General features: G+C 44.2%; 1 protein-coding gene across 3 annotated transcripts in view; it reads left to right on the top strand.

Moving 5' to 3' along the window:
- Positions 1 to 3,377: 3,377 nt before the first annotated feature.
- Positions 3,378 to 21,064, top strand: part of PLEKHA2 (pleckstrin homology domain containing A2) — a 74,186-nt gene continuing 56,499 nt past the window's right edge. Inside the window, exon 1 of one of the 3 annotated variants that reach the window (XM_045070985.1) lies at positions 3,378 to 3,563. The gene's annotated coding sequence lies outside the window, so the exon portion shown is untranslated. Of the gene's footprint in view, positions 3,564 to 17,942; positions 18,081 to 18,438; positions 18,534 to 21,064 lie in introns of those variants that run through there. The other 2 variants (XM_004758207.3, XM_013059264.2) reach the window with 2 other exon arrangements.

Genomic DNA, 21,064 nt, shown 5'->3' with positions numbered 1-21,064 from the left:
TGCCAGCTCTGATAGAGACTGCTTTTTCCTTGGGATTGAGGCACAGCAACGATCCTGAAACTTTTCTTCATCTTCATCCTGAAAATTCCCTCTACCTCCCTCATATGTTAGGCCTCTATTTTTCAGGAATCTGGTTTGTATTTTCTAGAGAATGGGTGAATGGGAAGTGAATTGTTTAGACAACGTATGCCTGAAAAATACCTTTATTCTACCTTCATGTTTAGTTTTACTTTGGTTGAATATAAGGGTCACAGTTATAAATCATTTTTCATTTTTCAAGGCCTTTTAAAGGCCTTGATGTCTTCGTCCATTACTGTCCAGTACTCCTGTTCAGAAGTCTGGTGCCATTCTGATTCCTTGACTTTTCTGAGTATGACCTGCTTCTTTGTCTCTGAAAGCTTTTAGGATCTTCTCTTTATCCCTGAAGTTCTGGAATTTCACTGTGATGTTTTCATTCACTTTGTTGAGTACCCATTGGCCCTTATAATTTGGAAACAAATGTACCTCAGTTCTGGGATTCTATTATGAATTAATTTCTCTGTTTTTTTTTTCTTTTGCAACTCTTTTTTAAAAAATGATTTTATTTATTTATTTGACAGACAGAGATCAGAAGTAGGGAAAGAGGCAGGCAGAGAGAGAGAGAGAGGAGGAAGCAGGCTCCTTGCCAAGCAGAGAGCCCAATGCGGGGCTTGATCCCAGGACCCTGAGATCATGACCTGAGGCTTTAGCCCACTGAGCCACCCAGGTGTCCCTCTTTTGCAACTCTTATTAAGAAGCTATTAACCTCTTGTATTTGTATCTAATTGTTTTCATCTTTCATACTTCCTAATTTTCTTTTTTTTTTTTGTCTTTCTGTTTTACTTTCTGGTAGATTTCCTCAATTTATTTTTCAACTCTCCTATTGAATATTTTTCCTTTCATATTTGTTAACTCCATGAGTCTTTCTGTTCTCTGGATGGGCTCTCTCTCTCTTTCTTTAAAAAGCATCAGAGAACATAGTATCTCTTTTTACTTCAATATGAAAGTATGTATTTTTTCCCTCTCTCCCTGCATTATCTCTGTTTCTTCCAAGTTTCCCCCCGTTTTTCCTCATTTGTTGTTTTGGTCTATCCTAGGTCTATCTTTGATGTTGGAGGATTCCCTCAAACATTTGATGGTCCTTGATGGTTGGTTTACAGTTATAAGTGAGGCACTAAAAATCTATCTGAAAGTGTTGAGCATATGTGGGAGGTTTGAGGACAGGTGGGCTGTACCAAAGCTATTGCACTGTGAGAAAAATAACAGATTCTGTAGAGTTTTTCTCTTGAGATGGACAGTTTCCCGATGAGATTACTCCCCCACACTCCTGCCTTGTGGTGGGAGGGTGGGAACTGGGGAGGTGTAAGCCTTTTCCAGCATTCCTCCAGCCAAGTTGGATAAGGGAGTTGGGGCACAAGTGGTGGCATTACCCTTCAAAATACAAGTTTCAATGAATCTGCCCCTCGTTAGTAAATTTATTTCTGTCCTCAGTGGATCCTAGCTCCTAAGCCGTGAGTCTGTCTTGTTGAACTTCTCAGTCTTCTTCCTCCTCACACAAACTTTCAACCAATCTTCCTGTTTTCTGCCCCACCCAAACCAACACCTGCCCTGCCACCCTTTCCAGAGGTTCCTGATCCTCGAAGCCCTCGGCCTGTCTGGGGCTTGGAGATAGCCACAGAGCTGATTTTCTGTTGGCTTCCAACTCCTGCAAGTCTAGGTTTTTCTGGTAGGGTAGCTTAGTCTCTACTTCTCACAGCTTTTGTGATTCTTAAGGTCTTAAAATTTATATTTGGTTGTTGATACTTCCCCGTTCTTTTTGTGCTTGAACCTTTATGTTCCTTTCCTCCATTTATTGTCATTTTAGTGAGGGTTTAATAAAATTCTGTGTTCGGTAGACCATGTGTAACTGTGATTTCCATGTGTCTGCTGTGAAATCCACTCTTCTAGCTTTCCTCCCTCTCCCCCGTCCCATTTTCTCTTTCTTCTCTCCTTCCCTCCTCTCTCTCCCTTTCCACTTTTCCTCCCTCTCTCCCTCTCTGCCTTCCTTCTCTCCTCTATTTCTTTCAGAATGCTGTTCTTCCCTCTTTGAAGGGCCTTGGGGAGTCTGCTGTTTTCTGCTCTTTGAAATACTTTGACTATAAATAGCACCCTGGACTCAGGCTTTCATTTGAACACATCATTTTCCTGCAGTGGATTTCGAAATAATAATATCCCACAGAATCTGTGCTCCTGAATCTCTTCCCTTCAGTGTGGTGGCTGAGAAAATTCCCTTTGGTATTTCTAGGAAATGGACTGTTATCATTTGATCCATTGCAAGTGTGGCATTTTTTTGTTCATATCTTGAGTTCCAGAACCTTGTCCAGGAAACATAGGAGAGGGCAAAGAGTATGCGCTTGACCAGCAAGACAAAATGGGGCCAGGGTGAGGGTTGGAACAGGTATTAATTACTTGATGGATTCATTAGAAAATATGTATTGAGTGTCTGCTATATTACAGGCACTCTCATAGGTAGAGGGGATGTAAGAAGGAGAAAGACATTCGGAGTCTGGTGATAAGACAAATAAGTGAATGAACAGAATAGAATGTGATAAGTGCACTTCATGCTCAACAAACATTAATTCTCATTAATACCGTATGTCAGGTACTGTACTAGACACCCTCATTTTATTAATTCCTCACACTATCATTGTGTGTTAGGCATTATTATACCTATTTTACGCTAAGGAAATTGCCAAAATAGAGGAATATACAAGTAACTATGAAGACAGAGATGTGAAACCTGTCTTTGGTGCCTCTTGGCCAGGCAACCAGGGGCACACCCTCCCAGCGGCTCTGGAGAGCACCAAAGATCTGCCTGCACCTAATTGGGTCTTCAGCCTCGGGCATTAACTATTTTACTGCTCCCTTCCAACTCCCTTTCAACTTCCAACTCTTCCAAGGAGAGTGTCTCCTATAGGACCTAAGAAAGAAAACAAGTTCTACAGGTCATCAGCTGTATTTCTGAGCCCTGTCTTCAGCATGGAAAAAGTGAGGGGAAAAAATCATGAAAGCCTTGAACTAAAACTGTCCAAACCACAGGAAATTCTTAGATGTGAAGTCCTTTTTCTTTCTCTCATTTTTTTTCCCTTTTCTTTTTTTGTCAGTAACAAACATTCACCAGAGTATTGAGACACTAGCTCAGGAATGGCCATGATGACAGCGGATGGGGAAGGTGGTGGGGGTGGGGGGGAGGTCCAGAGAGATTTTTTGAAAAGGCAGCTCAGCTGTCCCCCAGAGGAAAATCAAGGGGATCACGTGGGTGAATTGGGGAGACACACACACATGCACACACACAAAACTCTGAACTTAATCAGTTTTTTAAACTCTGTCTTTGAAACAGGAACTTGCCTTGGGTCTCCTGAACCGAAAAGCACAGATCTTGCCTTCCTCCTGGAAGTTACCTTGTCCTTTGGAGCCGTAGGCCTGCAGGAGGTGGCTTCCTCTGGCTGGTGAGAAGCTGGCTCCTTTGTGCAGAGAGATCTTGCCCTTCCAAAACCAGGGGCCGGGTAAGTGAAGGCTGCAGACCCACTGGGCCTCCCTGGGGGGGTCCTCTCATTTGGTTCCCTAAGGATTAGATTGAGGAGGGTCTTTGTGGGGTGGGGGACACCCGGACTCCCATGTATCAAGAAAAGGAAGTGGGGGCAGGGTACAGACAGAGATTTTGCCAAATTACAGATGGAGCCGACTAGATCCAGAACAATTCCCAAAGGAGGTCCTCCCACACCCACAGGAAGGCCAAGAAAAAAAAAAAGTTTGAAATTCAAATTATTTTTGGTGCTTGGGAGATGAGAGGGGAGGGTTAGAAGGCAGTGGTAGTAAATAGGAACAGAAGGGGGAAGAAAAAACGGGAAGGCTTGCTGGTATTTTTCCTAAGGAACAGCTCAGGAGAGCACCAAAGCGTATAGGAAATGCAACCGGACTCGAATAATATTTTTTATTATGTGTCCACGGGCAAGACTGGAAAGGAGAACCGTCACAAATTTTAAATATGTGGTTTCTGTCCTGAAAGAAGAGACTGCTCCCTCCCTCCTGTTTTTAGCCTCTGCTTTGGAGAGGACAGGACAGAGATGTTTTGCCCACACTGTACCCACACACTGTCTGCTTCTCTCAAATGCATTTCACTGGCCTGGTTTCCTCCAAAAGCTTTCCTGCTTTCATGATTGTTGTCATTGCTGTTGTTTCTGCTGACATTGTTGCTTTGGGTTCAAAGGATGGAAATAAGGTTGGAGGCTGGGCCGGGGAGAGAAAGATGGACGCCGAGATGAGAGATGAGAAAACAGTAACTCTGTTTGAGAAGTAGATACAGGGAAAAATGAAAGAAACTTGCTCCCCAGTTGAGGGCCTTTGTGGAGACTTGCCGGGTCTCCATGTTTGCCATTTCCTGAAGAGAATGATTTGGGTTGGATAGGGTTGCCAAAGGGATAGATACAGGATACCCAGTTAAATCTGAATTTCAGATAAAAAGCAAAACAATACCCCCAAAGCTGACTTTATGGTGCAGTAGAAGTCGTTCGTAAGTCCCCTCCCTCCAGTGGTGTGTAAATGGTGGGTGCCCACAGGGTAGATGGTTTCAAGGGATTCAGCCTCTGGATCCACCTGAGGTAAAATGAGAGTGGGGTGTCACGCTGGGTCTTCTCTGCTCCCACCCTCCCGGCACACCAGCCCTTCCTCCCTTCTCAAAAAAGGAAAGAAAGCCATTGTCCTAGATTGTAAAAACCTCTAGGGCCAAGACAAGGAACAATTAGAAATATTTGTGTTTGTGTTGAGAAAGCAAAAGCTTTTACGACTGAGATACCAATTTGTGAGATACAAATTAGATGGTTTCCAATGTCTTGTTTTCCATAAAACTTGGAGGAAAACCCAATGGAGTCGACCATGGATAGATCATTAAAGTAATTTTTTAAAAATAGACTTTATTTTTTAGAGCAAGTTTTAGGTTCACAGCAAAATGAAGCAGAAAGTACAGACAGATCCCACATGCTCTCTGCCCCACACAGACACAACCTCCACTGTAATTTCTGAAGGAAGGTCTCTAAGTGGTATCTGACCTCTAATGTGAAGGAGTCCAAAGAATTGAATAACATCGCCAGTTTGGCACTGCTGAAAAACAAATCTCAAGTTCTCCGGCAAAGGTGGACCAGCTACAAATCTGTATATAGGCTTTGTATTTGTAAGTGATTGAGTCATTCCAGGTGCACCTCTGAAGCCATAAACCCAGAAATATGTCCCTAGTTTCTTTTCTTCTCGTCAGCTCTGGATGGACATTGTCATAACAAAACTCCTTTTGGCCCCATCTACCTAGTAATGCGAAACAAGTTATCTCAGTGCTTACATTCATAAAAATGAGAAATAAAGATAATAATGGTGCTAAACCTGTTCATTCTTTTTTTTAATTAAAAAAAATTTATTTATTTATTTGACAGACAGTGATCACAAGTAGGAAGAGAGAGAGAGAGGGAAGCAGGCTCCCTGCTGAGCAGAGAGCCTGACACAGGGCTCTATCCCAGGACCCTGAGATCATGACCATGAGATCAAGCTGAAAGCAGAGGCTTAACCCACTGAGCCACCCAGGCGCCCCGCACCTATTCATTCTTGCAGTAAGTAATATTAATGGATGGATATTTGAACTAGTTACATGTAAATGGAAATATATACAAATACATATCTGTAAAAACCCATCCTCCTCCATTAGGAGAGATAATTCTCATTAGGAGGGTAATTTCCAACATTTTACTATTTTCTGTTTAATGATCAACAAAATACATATTCATTGTGTTACCAATAATTATAATAATGTCCTAGTCTCAGGAAATGGTTTAATACCTTCTGGTCACAGGATAGGTTTTGAAATTATAAAATCAATTTACACATGCATGTTTGTTTCAAAATGTATGATAAATTAATCAGTAAAAGATCCCCAAATGATAGATTTTTCAAATAATAAAAGATATCATAAAGATATATGACATTTGGAGACAAATCTTTAAGGGAAGTGGAAGGAAAATATAGTCATGGAGGAAAGGAATGATTGAGCATTTCTGTTAAAGAACTTCATGTTCGTCTTGAAAAAGGAACAGTGGTATCAATTTACTATGGTACTTAGATCCTATTGGATGCATTAAAAAGGGTGATATAACAGTTTTATTTTAAAGCATCTGATGAAAACAATCTGCAGACTACATCCTCCATGAGCCGTCCAACCTGTGATGAAGAGTTAGAGACGTCTTAAAATGTGTGAAGGGATGCACGGGCTTCAGCATTTTTTAGTGGTGTAAGTGTAGAGAAGTTTGCAGATCTCTGCTTCATATCAATCTCTTACTAGCATTTCTGTTCAAAATATAGTACTTAGATTTCTAGGTCCTTTACAACTTTGCACAATAAAAATTATAGGCATCATTCTATCAACGTTCTACCTACTGAGGTGCCCTAGTCCAAATTCTGTGCCCCTCACCGTGCTGCCCATCTCCTCTTAACTGGGTGGTAGTTACAGGGTCATGAACAAGGGCTTAAGTTGGAGAAACCAGAAATAAGTCAGCCCCTAGACCTCATGGCTGAACTATTTCGAGAACATGCAGTTCCATTGCAGTGGCCATGATTCGACTCCCGGCGTACTCAGTGACATGTAATTAGAAGCTGTGTTCAACAGACTTTTGCTGTAATGCTTGCTTCTCACCTTCTGAATACGGGGGAGCCACAGCAGCATTTTATGGTAACGAATTAAAATGATCTCACCAACTCTTCTGTGCACCCTGTCATCAGAGAGTGACTCTCTTGAATACCAGCGAAGTTCTGGACTTCCTCCAAGTATCAGAAGCCTGCTTTTTAAGGAAGACAGAAAAATGGATGGAAGGAACCGCATGCCCCAATGGCAGAGGAAATGCACCCGGGGGAAGCTCTGTCCTAGGGATTGTAGCAGTGGAGGTAGGAGAGCGATGCAGCCCAGCTTTTCATATCAGAACTAAAAACTAAATGTTAGTTCACCACAAATTGAGTCCGGACAGCCACAATATGTGAAAGTGTGCTTAACCAGCATGTGGGCTTTGTTCAGCGAGGGTCCAGAGGGATATGCTGCCTCCCAAGTGATTTTTAAAAATAGGTAGTATCTATTTAAGCACGAGACTCTCATAATATTTTTTTAGCTTAACATTTTTCTCCTTGCTTAAATGTTTTATTTTGAGATAACTGTGGATTCACATGCAGTTGTAAGGAATAGTTCAGAGAGATCATGTTTCCTCTGGTGGTGGCGTCTTGTAAACCACAGTCCGCTATCACAACCAGAATACTGACGCTCACACTGACAACAGTAAGATTTCCATCAGCACAAGATTTCCTCGCTCCCCACCCAGCTGCCCTTTTATAGCCACACCCAATTCCCTCCTACCCTGTACCCTTCTTAACCTTGACAATCATTTACGGGTTCACCATTTCTATAGTGTCCTCACTTTGAGAATGTTATAGAAATGGAATCAATACACAGCACGTAAACTTTGGGGACTGGCTCTTTTCACTCGTAAACTTTTCTGCATATTCATCCTTGTTGTTGTGTCTATCAGTAGCTTGGTCCCTTTTCTTGCTGAATAGTATTCCATGGTAGGGATCTACCACAGTTTAATTATTCACCAGTTGAAGGACAGCTGGGTTGTTTCATTTTTGGCTATTATCAATAAAAGGGTTATAATCATTCACGTATAGGTTTTCGTGTGATCATGTCTTCATTTCTTTTTTTTCAATTAAAGATTTTGTTTATTTATTTGAGAGAGAGAGTGTGTGTGAGAGCATGAGTGGGGGGCAGAGGCAGAGGGAGAGGGAGAAGCAGACTCCCCGCTGAGCAGGGAGCCTGACATGGGACTCGATCCCAGGACCCTGGGATCATGACCTGAGCCGAAGGCAGATGCTTAACTAACTGAGCCACCCAGGTGTCCCTCACGTCTTCTCTCTCTAGGATGAGTGCCCAGGAGGGCAATTACTGGACCATATGATAGTCGCATGTTTACTTTTTAAAGAAACGGCCGAACTGTTTTCTAGAGGAGCTGTACCATTTTACATTTCTACCAGCAATGTATCATGATCCAGTTTCTCTTCATCCTTACCAGCATATGACATTGTGGCTATTTTTTATTTTAGCCATTCTGATAGGTGTGTAGTGGTATCTCACGGCGTACAATTTTTTTGTATCTTTTGTATCTTTTTGTATTTTTCCATTTTTATTGAGATATAATTGACATGTAACACTGTATTAGTTTAAAGTGTACAATGGGCACTTGGGTTAAGCATTTGTCTGGCTCTTGATTTTGGCTCAGGTCATGATCTCAGGGTCCTGGGATGGAGCCCTGCATTGAGCTGCAGGCTCAGCCAGGAGTCTGCTTGAGAATCTCCCCTTCTCCCTGTGCACCTCCCCAAACACCCTGTAGTAGGCATGTGCCTGCATGCTCTCTCTCTAAAAAAATAAAAATAAAAAATTTAAAGTGTACAACGTACTTGTACACTTTAATATATATGCTTATATTAAATATATGTATATTTATAATATATTACAACATATGTGTGTAATATTTATATATAATATGTAAATATAATATATAAACATATAATATACAAAATTTGATCAAATAAATTGATGAATATAATGACCAAATCAATATATATTGCCAAACAGTCACCACAATAAATTTAGTTAACATCCATCACCTCACATAGCTACAATTTTTTTTCTGTGATGAGAACTTTTAAGATCTATTCTCCTGGCAACTTTCAAATATACAATACAGTGTTGTTAGCTATAGTCACTATGCTATACATTATATTCCCAGAACTAATTTGTTTTGTAGTTAGAAGTTTGTATCTTCTGACCACCTTCATTCATTTTCCACCCACCCCTCCTACTCTGCCTCTGGAATCACTAATCTGTTCTCTGTTTCTATGTTTGTTTGGTTTTAGATTCCACGTATAAGTAAGTTCATACAGTATTTATCTTTCTCTGTCTGATTTACTTCACTTAGCATAATGCCCCCAAGGTCCATTCATGTTGCCACAAATGTCAAGATTTCCCTCTTTTTTATGGCTGAGCAGTATTCTGCGTGTGCATGTGTGTGTGTGTGTGTATTACATTTTCTTGTGGGATAGCTCATGCGGGTATCTCTTTGAAGTAGTGATTTTGCTTCTTTTGGCTATATACCCAGAAGTGGAATTGCTGGATTGTATAGTAGTTCTATTTTTAATATTTTGAGGTATCTCCATACTATTTTTCATAGTGCCTGCTGCAATTTACATTCCCACTAACAGTGCACAAAGCTTCCTTTTGCTCCACATCCTTACTAACAATAGTTATCTTTTGTGTTTTTGATAATACCCTTCTGACAGGTGTGAGGTGACATCTCATTGTCGTTCTGATGTGCATTTCCCTGCTGATGAATAATGTTGAGCATATTTTCATATACCTCTTGGCTATTTGCATGTCTTTTTTGAAAAATGTCTAATTTTTCATCAGATTTTTGGTTTTGCTACCAAGTTGCTTATGCACACACACACACAATATTTTATATACATATGATATTTTATATATATATATGACATTATATATATATATATATATATATATTCTTCACATATTTTGGATATTAGCTTTTTATCAAATACATGATTAGCAAATATGTTCTCACATTCAGTAGATTGTCATTTCATTTTATTACTTTTCTGTGCAAAAGATTTTTAGTTCGATGTAGTCCCGTTTGTTCATTTTTGCTTTTAGTTGGAGTTAAGTCTAAAAGCATCATTGCCAAGAGTGGTGCCAAGAGCTTCCCATTATGTTTTCTTCTGGGAGTTTTATGGTTTCAGGTCTTCAATATATTTAGCTCTACAATTTTATTTTCACTAACTTTTTATTTGTAAAATCTTTTGTATGGCATTGAGGTTTTTTTAAAGAATTTTTATTCTTAAACAAAAGATACATAATGTACATGACATATTATTTTAAAAAGGTAAAAGAGTGTAAGTGAATCCTATTTTCTCCTACTGCTGCTCTGAGGTGGTCTCCTCTGCACAGGCCACCACTCCTAGCAGCAAAACCACGTGGAACTAAAATAAAGGCACCCATCAAGGTCAGCGCCAGGAATGACAAAGATCGTCTTGAGCACATATAACCTCTGGGAATTTTAAACTTTTCTTTTCTTTCCCCTCTTTTGTTGTCAGCTGATCCACTTACAGACATGGGAATGAATGGAATAAATAATGTCCTCCTCCATCCCGCCCCTCCTCCATCTCTAGTGTCATCTCCATTTCCCAACTGTTTCTAATCTCGTGAGGACAAGAAAACCACATAACTGGACCTTTGGAAATTAGGTATTCCATCAGAAGCGGGAAGAAAGGCTAAGAATGGCTCTCCTTAATGAGGGACTTTGGCTACTCAGTGGCCCCTTCCCTCTTGCCTTCTGTGTTTGGAATTCCATTCCGGAGATTCAAGTTTCCAGAAGGGTGACCTCTAGATCAGTGCCACAATCCCTATACATCTTTTCAGCAAGCCAGGACTATGACATCTTTTGACCCTCAGATGCTGGAGGGTGCATTTGGCTATTTATCCAATTAGAACATTCAGGGCATCGTTAAGGATTAGATGTAAGGATAAATTTAGCTCGTTATTATTTAATTACTAAATAAAGGCGTTAGCCTGGATTGGGCTTAATTCTCCAGTCTAGTGTTACACTTACTTTTAATATAGTTTGATAGACATGTGGAGTCATCATACAAATTATGATGAAATTTGAAAGAAGATTCCTGAGCCAATTACCTGTTTCCAGTGAGTCATAATGAGTTTCACTAGATGTCAGGGTTCAAGTTGGTAATCAGGTTCTGTATATCTTTTCCAGTGGCAGGAATTTTATGTGCATGGAAACAAGTTGGTTAAATTATTTTGAGAAATATATCAATAGACTGACAATCTGTGGATAAAGTTAGTTCTATTTTTTTTTTTTAATCACAAAGCAGCTATGAGATCTCTGAGGTACTTTTAAATTAAAATCTTTTTATTTACTTTAAAATTAACATTTTTTTTCTAATCACAAAATACGACAAGCCTATTAAGGAATACTTGGAAAATTCAGAAACATAACAATTTTAAAGAATCATCTGTAAACCTAACTCAGATAGTTATAGGTAATAACTTTTTAAGTATATCTTTGCAAATCTGGATTTTTTTTTTTACTATTAAACACGCACACACACACACATTGGTTCTCTCTGGGGAGAACAGCAGTGTTTGGGAAATGTAAGTGGAAGAAATACTTGTTCAATCTTACTCTTTTGCCCCTTTTGGTCGTTGTATTGTGTGTATATTTCCTATTAACAAAATAATGGAAGGACATACATCTATGTCCAAATATCCTTGGTGCTTTTTTGTTGTTTCCTAATAATCAGTTTGGGTTAAGAACCACTGATATAAAAATGAACTCACTTCACCAACTACCACACATCTCTTGGAATGAACTGGACAGAGTTTATTCCAGTTAATGACTTTGTATTCACCCACAAGAACTTCCTAACAGCAGCCCCCCACCCCCACCCCATAGGATCATTGCTGAGGAATGAATTATGTAACCAGTCTAAGCAACTCTGAAGTTAACTTAGTGCTAAAATGTGGTCATGGATCCAAAGCTAAGATATCTATCTATTCCTCCTCTCTCTCTGATTCCACAGGCCCAATCCTTCCCGTGTAATCCCAGGGCATGGCTGGAGATGCAGGAATCCGAGCGGAGCACTGCACTTATTCAAACTGACGGAAAAACAATGCCATCAGCATGAATCAATAGTAATGGTGCATTTGGCCAGCAGACTGTTATTTCTGGGGACAGGATGTGCACTCAGTTTTGAGGTTTATTCGTGTCAGATTTAGCTGTATAGCAATATTTTCCAAACTTTGTTACTAGGAGATAATTTTTGGCATGTGTATGTATGCAATGCATGTATATGTGTATGTGTACACATGTGTATAAAAAATACTACAGACTGGATGGCTTAAACAACAGAAATGTATTTTCTCACTGTTCTGGAAGCTGGAGTCTGAAATCAGTTTGCCCGCATGGTTGGGTTCTGGGGAGAGCTCTCCTCCTGGCTTGCATACAGGTGGCCACCTTCTTACAAAAAAAAATTTTTTTTAAGATTTTATTTATGTATTTGACAGCGAGAGAGAGAGAGACGGCAAGAGAGAGCAGGGAGAATAAGAGAGGGAGAAGCAGGCTCCCCACTGAGGTAGGAGCCCATTGCGGGGCTCGATCCCAGGACCCCAGATCATGACCTAAGCCAAAGTCAGATACTTAAGGACTGAGCCACCCAGATGTCCCAGGTGGTCACTTTCTTACTGGGCATTCGTGTGGCCTTTCCTTGATGCACATGACAGAGGTAAAGAGCTCTCCCTCTTCTTATACAGTGACCAATCTTATCAGATTTGGGCCTCACCTTACGACCTCATTTAACCTTAATTACCTCCTAGAAACCTTATCTCCAAGTGTTCTGTCTTCCGCATATGATTCTGGTTGGGGGCATTATCCAACATATATATTTATATTTTACAAATTTGATTCTATATACAGACTTTTAAAGGTTCCTCCAAAGTTTTATCTTTTTTGATTTTACCTTAATTACTGTCCCTTACTGTTATTTCCCTCACCAGAGAAAGAGAATTTGCCAGTTTCTTCCATTCCCCATTTTTCCTATTCTTCAGGTTCCAGGAGTTTGAGCTAAGAGATGACCCTGGGTGCTAGCCAACACCCAGGGTCACTGAATGAGGATTCAGAACGTGTGGATTCTTCTCACGCCTGGCCGTGTGAGGCCAAGATTGAATCTCTCTCCTTAAAACCTAAATTCTTCCACCTGTAAAAGGAGATTAATAATCTCTAAACCTGTATGAGGGAAAAGAAGGAACAGTTAATAATTTACCATGTAATGTTAGCTCTTTGTAATAAAAGTTTCAAAACGAAATGCAAAGATCTCAATCCAAAGGTATCATGCTATTTTTTTTTTTTTAAGTTTAACAATCTCAGCACTTGTCATGTGTCTTGAAAAACACTAATTCACTCCATCCCAAAGACCATGGTATGAGGTAGGTTATCTGTTATCACCACCTTCCCCGTTTTATGGAAACACAGAGAAGTAAAATAGCTGGTCCATGACTATGCAGCTCATTAGTGACAGTCAGGATGCAAATCCTGACGGCTGGGTGCTGGAGTCCAGTCACGAGGCCGTCACCATGAAATCACTGCTTATTCATGACAAATTGTGTCACTTCCTTGCTCAAAACCTTCAGGGACTCTTGAAGCCTAAAATAATAAATACAAGTCATTAGCTTAGCAACGAAGACCCTCCAGCGACCTTTCTTTCCTATTTTGTTCCCCATCACAGTCCTGCATCTACTCTCCCGGGCTCCAACTGAACTGTACTGGCCATACTTCCCCAAATGGATCCCATGCGTTCCTGCCTCTACACTGTCTCCTTGATGCGGTCTTGCACTGGGAGGCGGTGTGTTCTCACCCACTCCCCCACCTTCTATATCTTACCTTTCCTGCAAAGGTCCTCCTAAAGTGCCATCTCCTTTACACATTTTCTCCTGCACCTCTCAACCTGAGCTGGTTTGATTCCCACAGAATTGTATGGCTGTCCATCAATCTGTGTGTATGAGTTTCTGGCATTTATGATAGTTATTTCTGTATATGTTTTATTCCCTCCCAGCCTCAAGGATGGCTCCTTGAGGGCTAAAATATGCTTTCTAATAGAGCCTAAAATTTTTTTAATTAAAAATTTCAACCATTATTGTTTTTTGAAAACCAGATGTAGGCATGTTTATGGCAAAAAATGAAACATACAGAAATACATCTCCTGGAAAGTGAGATACGACATTATAACCCCTCCTTCCTCACCCTAAGAGAACTGTGGTTAACAGTTTGGCATGTAGTCTTCTACTCTTTCTGCACATAGTAAAAATGTATAATTTTTATTTACGGAAATAATTTTCAACGTTATGAACAACACCGCAGTGAGTATGTGTGTATATATTCCATATGTATACACTGCATATGTGCACAGACACATATACTCCATATATACTGTATATGTCTCCAGACGACTATGTAGAGCACATATCCTTGGACATGAAATTACCAGGTGACATGAAATGGAAATACTAAATGATGACAATTATGGACAATGTGGATGGGAAGGAGCCCTGTGTTAGGTCTTTCTGTATTCTTCACAAAGTCAGTGGTTAAGAGGGAAGGTTCCGGCATCAGGCTGTGCTGGTTGCACTGGTTGGTATCTAGGTTCAGTCTCTATTCCTTCGCCATCTTATCTATGAGAACATAATAGTATTTTGCTCCCAGTTAAGACTTAAGTGAGATAATCCACATACAACAATTAGCATTTAGCAAGCACGTGGATAATAAGTAAATGCAAGATACCTGGTGGGAGGAAAAATGGTAATAGGTTCACATAATTGTTGAATGAATAGGACTGAAGAGAACAGTAATTTGAGTAATCTTTCTGGAAATGGAGGGTACTTTGTTATGGAAACCGACAGTAACTATGAAATGACCAGCTAGCGTTAGAGGTGCAATAGCCTTGGAGCAATTTCTCTCTGTGTGAAATTAACTGGCCTGAATCAGGATCAGCCAATGAGCTCTTGAGTCTCACACTTTCCCCAGTGGAACTAATGGGCCCTGACTGCTGTCTGGTACCTTATACAATGGGTATCTTGAAGGAGAGAGAATAATGCATTTGCCCAGAGGACGTACTGGCTCCCCATCTAAGATTATTAGGCCGTCTAGTTACCCAGCCATTAATGTTGAAAATAAATAGAAAGTACACAAATAAATGGCTAACCTATAGACTACTGTCTAGATTCTTGGGTTCTGGGTAAGAAGTCTCCACCTTCATAGAAAGATTCCTATACCAAAACTAGAATACCCGAATATTCTGGGGAAGTCAGTACTGGAATATTCTGGGGAAAGTCAATCCTGGCTTTTAGAACCAACTCTGCCCGTAATTAGCTGCAAAACCTTGAGGAAAATTGAACCTCATCTTGCAGACACAATGAGGGGACTGAAATACGTGATGTGAAAGGCTCTCCCCGCTTTTAAAAAAATATTTATTTATTTATTTGAGAGAGAGAGAGAGAGAGAGAGAGAGAACACTCACAAGGAAGCACAGGGAGGAGGGCAGAGGGAGAGAAAGAATCTGAACAAGAGCCCGATGCAGGACTTGATCCCATGACCCTGAGATCATGACCTGAGCTGAAATCAACAGCTGGATGCTCAACTGACTGTCACCCAGGTGACATTTCTTTCCCCACAGGCAGTTACATTTTCAGACACCAGAGCTATTTATTGCACTGAAAATAATGAATGCATAAAATCAGGTAATGGAAGTATTTTCAAAATGTCCAGATCAAGAGATAGCAAAGGGGCTACACAGCAGGGTGCAGGCCCAACTGACACCTGCTTTGTGGTGTCCCCTACAGGAGGGGATGGGGGAGTCCACTGAGGAACACCAGAAGTCTGGGGATAGGGGAGTGGAATCAAGGCAGAGATTGTAGTCTAACTGGGTCCAGGTCCTGGGCAGGGGCAAATGGGACTGTAAACGGGGCTCCCAGTGAAATCTGAGCATCATCCAAAGTGCACTGATGACCCTTTTCCTAGCCCAGTGTGTTCTTGCCCCCCCTCCAGAAAAATTGTACCCATTTTCTCAGGCTCAGTTCAAAGTCCATTTTCTTTCTGATACAAGCTCCCCTCCACCTCTCCCTCCAGATGTCCTGTTCCTCTAGAGGCTGACTGTACTTATCCTCTGTGCTATTTTCACAGCATTTCCAAGAGGGATACAAGGCTGCCTCAACCTTCTAGTGACACTTGTATCCTTCTAATGAGATCCAAGGCCTTTGGCTCCTTTCGCTTCCCAGGCATCCAATACAGTAGTGCTCAGGAAATATTTGTGGCTCTGTGAGTGAGTGACTCAGGCGGGCCCCATGGGGAGTAGACTTTTATGGGTTTTAATCTGAACCATACCATGAAATCTGAGACTTTTACCTCATTGCTCACACTGGAAACCGTCAGTTCCAGTCAGCTTTGCTTGGAGCCGGGTGGAATTTTGCTCCTTTTCACGATGAAACCCATAATCTAATTTTAAAATTAAAACACATTTATGTAACACCTACTTCATGCTCCACAGTAATCTAAACACTACACATGTTAACTCATTTACTTTTCATAACGACCCAGATAGAAACCGAGGCACAAAAATGTTGTCCTTTGTGCAGGGATCAAAGCTAATAATTGGCAGAGCTGGGATTCAAACCCAGTCCATCTGGTTCCAGGGAACACTCTCCTTTAAGACGTTTTGTTGCCTGAAACTGATGAGTCGCAAACATCTTCATAAGCAGAAAAAAACCTTAGGTTGATGTATTTATTTCAAAGGAAACTTTTTTTTTCTTGTGTTCCCCTTTCCTTCCTCATTCGAAGCAAATTGTTCTAGAGCAAAGAGCCTTAGTTTCACACCTGAGAGAACTGGTGGCTCAGTTTTGCTTTGGCAATCAAAATGGAAGAGGAAACTTGTGTGGTTTCATCACTGGTGCTTTCGGGGTGTGTGCTGCACGCAGCGTGTCGTCCTGCTGCCCCCCTCGGTGCTCACGGTCCCCTACTCCCCAGCGGTGTTGCCTCCGGTCCTGGAGACTTTTTAGCGTGCCTTTCCCCGACAATAGTGGGATTTGGAACAGCGTTTCCATCACTCTCTCACAGCCCGTCCCTGTCCTAGAGCCCCAAGCATCTTCCTTTGTCCTCCGGTCCCTCAAAGCCTCAAGACATTTGCATCAGAGTCCCCAGACACAGCATCTCTCCGTCCTCCATCCCACTGGCGAATCCACTATGCGTCCCTGTTTCGGAGGTTTTGTGGCTGACTTTATGGATATTTAAATTATCTCCGCACGTGGGAGGCCGGCTCCAGAACCTGACAGACCTGCCGTGGACTGACTGAGAGACCCAGGGCAAATTACTTAACGTCTCTGAGTCTCGGTTTCTTCATCGTGAACGGGCTGGATACCCGTTCGGTTGCTGTGTGTATCCAAACGAGATCCTGCAGGGGCTGCCCCGGCACGCAGTCATTCTCTTAGGTCCCCCTTGGCATTATTTACTTCATGTATGCTCGTCTGTTTCCCATTTTTTTCCAGCGCACCCTCTGCCCTGAGCGCAGGCAAGGCGTCTTTGCGTCACACTGAGAAAGTCCCTCTGCCCCTCGTTACAAGGTCCGGCGCCCGCGGACTCTTCTGGCACATGGACGACACCCCCTGAGAATCGCTCCTTCTTCAGACCCCAACCCTGAACTTTCACCCCGCGGCCCTAGAAAGGCCAAGGGCTCAGGACCCGAGGGAGGCCCGGCTGAAGTCGCTGGGTGGGGCTCTGGGAGGCAGAAATGGGCGTCAAGAGGGAGCCCGCGCTCCGGCTCGCCACCCTCGCTCCACGATGCCCTCAGCCCCGGGCCCCTTTCCGGCCGCGGACACCTGCTGCCCGGGGCCCCGCGTCCGAGGCGGGCCTCCTCCGCGCGGCCGTCTCGGCGGCCCGGGTCCCACCTGCGCGGCCGCCGACGCCGGCGAGGGGGTCCCGGCCCGCGCCTGGCCCGCCGCCACCGGGGCAGCCTCCCGGGCGCCCCGCCCCCGCCTCCTCCGCGCAGCCCGCGGCGCCCGGCCGCGCCCCCTCCCACCCCGCGGCGCCCCGGCACCCCTCTCCTCCCCCGGCGGGCTCGGCGGAGCATTGTACTCACATCCGGGGCTGGGTTTTGCTTTAATGCGAAACGTAATTAACCCGGAAAAAAGAGCCGAGAGACAAGAGAGAAGGAGGGGTGGGGGTGCGGGGAGGAGAGCGAGAGGAGCGAGAGGCACCGAGAGTTTGGCGGCGAGATAAAGAAATCCCCGGAGAGCGGCGGCCCGGCCGGCCGGAGACGCGCGTCCCACCCCGATGTAACCCACCCTGCCCGAGCCCCGGCCGCCGCACGGCGGGGTAAGTGGGGCGCCCTCGCGGGTCGGGGCGCAGCGAGGCCCGGAGGGGCGCGCGGGGGCAGGCGACGCTGGGGAGCTGGCGGAGCAGGGGGAGCAGGGGAGCCCGGGCGGGGGCGCCGAGAGCGCGCAGGCGGGGCCGGGTGCGCCTGCCCTGGCGGCGGACCGCGAAGAGAAAGGTCGCCGCAGCCCCTGGGCGCCTCCCGTAGCCCCCGGGAAATCCCGGAGGGCAGCCCCTCCTCCAATCTTCTGGAGCGTCCGGGGTGGCCAAGGTCGCCACCGCCAGGGGTCGGGCTGCGGGGGTGGGGCCGCGGGAGCGGGGGGCGGGTGTTCTGCTGAGCTGCATTTTCTCACGTTTGCAGCGGCGAAACTTCGCTGCGGGTTCTGGCGCTGGAGCACCGGCCTCGCGACGACTGCCCGGGCTGCGGGTAGGGGAGGAGAGCGGAGAGCGTCCCAGGCAAGTCCCTCGGGCTCGGATTGGGACATGGAGCCTCGTTTTCCTCTTCCCCTATTACCTTACTACGTGACAGGCCTACAGGGCTCCCCTAGACAGATCCCTTCTTTTCCCCTGGGTGCAGCCCGGGCCCTTGGGGCTTCTGGAACTCCGGGCGCGGCGGGGGGGTGGGGTGGTGACTTGTAGGAAAACTGTCCTAAAATGCAGGTTCGGTGCCAGATTGGGAAAGCACCCTTGAGAGAGCTGTCTCTCGCTCTCACCAACTTCTTCCTCACCTTACATGCTTCCCTTTTCTGCTCTAGTTCTGAAGACCATTACTACATCAAACTAACAAAAAAGCAAAAAATAAATAGATTAAAAAAAAAAAAAAAAAAGGGAGGAAAAGGGGCAGAAGAGGCCGTGCAGGAAGGAGAAGTGTACAGGCACCTCCAGAGAGGAGGCGCGGCGTGGCCACCTCCTCTGGGGCCTCACACATCTCCTCCCCCGAGGCCAACCCTCCCCCCTACCCAGCCTTTCGCCTTAGGTTTCCTTCCTTCTTCGTGAGTTTGGGTTCTAGCTGAATCTTCCCCCTTCTAACTCCTTCTCCCGCTCCTCCTCTTTTCTTTCTTTAGGACTTCAAATGGGGTTTTCCAGAGGAGCGTGAGAAGCAGAAAAGAGGGAGGGGAAAAGCGTTCTACCAGGATGCCAGCTGTGGCTCTCAGCCCGCTGAGCGGTGGTTGCACTTGGGCTGAAGTTCCAAAATTGTACTCATGTTCTTAATATATCTAAGTCAGAGCCCTTTCTCTTCCTTTCTGGAACTCCATCATTTTTCTTTGTTTGGTGGCAAAGCCTTCAGAAACGGTGAAACCAAAGGTCTGGAAAGAATAGGAGGGTTTGTTTTCTGTTCCATGGTTGCATTCGGTTGACATGTCATGGATAACAAGGATGTGAAAGGCAGTGAGGAAGTAAGGCCAGCCTCTTTCTTCAGGGAGCTTACATCCGATGGCAGACATAGGCTGTCCACGAGTGCCTCGAACACAACGTGGATTGCTAAAATACAGATCCGGCATTCTTTAAGAAACCAGGAGAGGCTTTTTGGAAAGCGCCATCGTTTCAGCTATTTCTCTTTTCCTTGTGTGCCGCTTGAGAGTAATGACTTTTGGCATAGCAAAAGTCTAGCTTGTAGTCTAGACTGTATGGCCACTGTGATGTAGGACATCGCCTAGGTGTTAGGCAGATATTTGTTGAATGGGAGAATGAATGAATGAATGGCTGCAGGTACACGGATTGTTGGCATCTGTCGGGATGGAAGGGCAAGGAGCATTGTGGCAGTACTCAAGCATATAGAAATTCGGTTCACTGAGCTGGTGCATGGGGGTTTCCTCTGGATGTTGCTTTTAGACCTTGTCTCCCTTTTGTAAGCCCCACTTTTTACACAGTGGGCACCCCTGGTAGTATTTCAGCTAGTTCATGATGGGCGTCTTGCTCACCTTACAGATGAGGGAGATCACCTGGGTATTGATTTGCAAACCACCTGCTCCTGGGTAGAGTTTGCAAGCTCTTCTTTTCCCTTCTTGGTGCTTTCTTTTCTCTTCTGTAAAAGGAAGTAGGGCCTGCGTGTCCCATCTTGTCTTCCTAGTGAGCTGAACTGCATTGAGCTCTGTATTTTATTAAGGTTACAATAAATCCTGAAGACATGTAGGCTTTGGTTGGTGCCTACCTATGGAGAAATTCTGCAGAAGTGGGAAGGGAGAAGCATTGGCTCTGTCAGTCAAATCCTCCTGAACAACCAGCTCTCTTGCTTGCTTGCTGGGTGTTTCCTGAAAGTGCTGGAATGCTATGAAGACCCAGATAGCAGGACCACGGTCTTCATGGTGTGCATCTAGCTGGTACTTCATTGATTTCCTGTGTTCTTCATGAGCCAGGTGGACCCAGGGCTTGGAAAAGGGAATCTGCGTGCTGGCACATTGGACTGCCCCGCCTTTTCTTTCTACCCTGAGCAGTTTGAGTTGCCTTGCTTTCGGTTTTCCATCTGTCTTAGTGAGCTGGGTAGGGCTCCTGCAATCTAATCTGTTAGGCTTTGGAAAGGAAGGAAGCAGAGCAAATATTATAGTGTGACAGCCTATGGGGAGAGAAGAATCGTAGCCCTGCCCAGTATAAGCCCATCACTGAGACAGGGAATTGGACAGGGTGGGGAGATAGGGCAGCTGAGAGGTGGGAGGGATGGGGTCCCTTCCTTCCTGTTCTGAGGAGGCCTGTGGTGGTGCAGTGGGACTATAACTGGAAGACTCTGTCGACCTTTGTTCCGAATCTTGGGTTGCTCTGCCCTTGCATCCCCTGACCCCTGCTTTTAAGCCCATCCAACCTTTTGGCTTTATCATTTATCTCCTTTCTGCAGAGGATTGAAAGCTGAATTGTGCACTTTCATGGTACAGGTCTCGGAGCTGCTGAGGTGGGAGCTCCAAAGGCTTTCAGCCTGGCCCCTGTGGGGTGCCTTTCTGCCCACAGAGGCTGGCAGCTGAGATAAAGAGGGTGGGACCCTAGGTCCGCTTGTC

The sequence above is a fragment of the Mustela putorius genome, unplaced genomic scaffold (assembly GCF_011764305.1).
Source record: "Mustela putorius furo isolate JIRA1106 unplaced genomic scaffold, ASM1176430v1.1 tig00003976_pilon_pilon_pilon, whole genome shotgun sequence".
In the NCBI taxonomy this organism is placed as follows: Eukaryota; Metazoa; Chordata; class Mammalia; order Carnivora; family Mustelidae; genus Mustela; species Mustela putorius.
The sequence above is the reverse complement of the archived record's forward strand: the minus strand, read 5'-3'. Positions and strand labels throughout refer to the sequence as shown.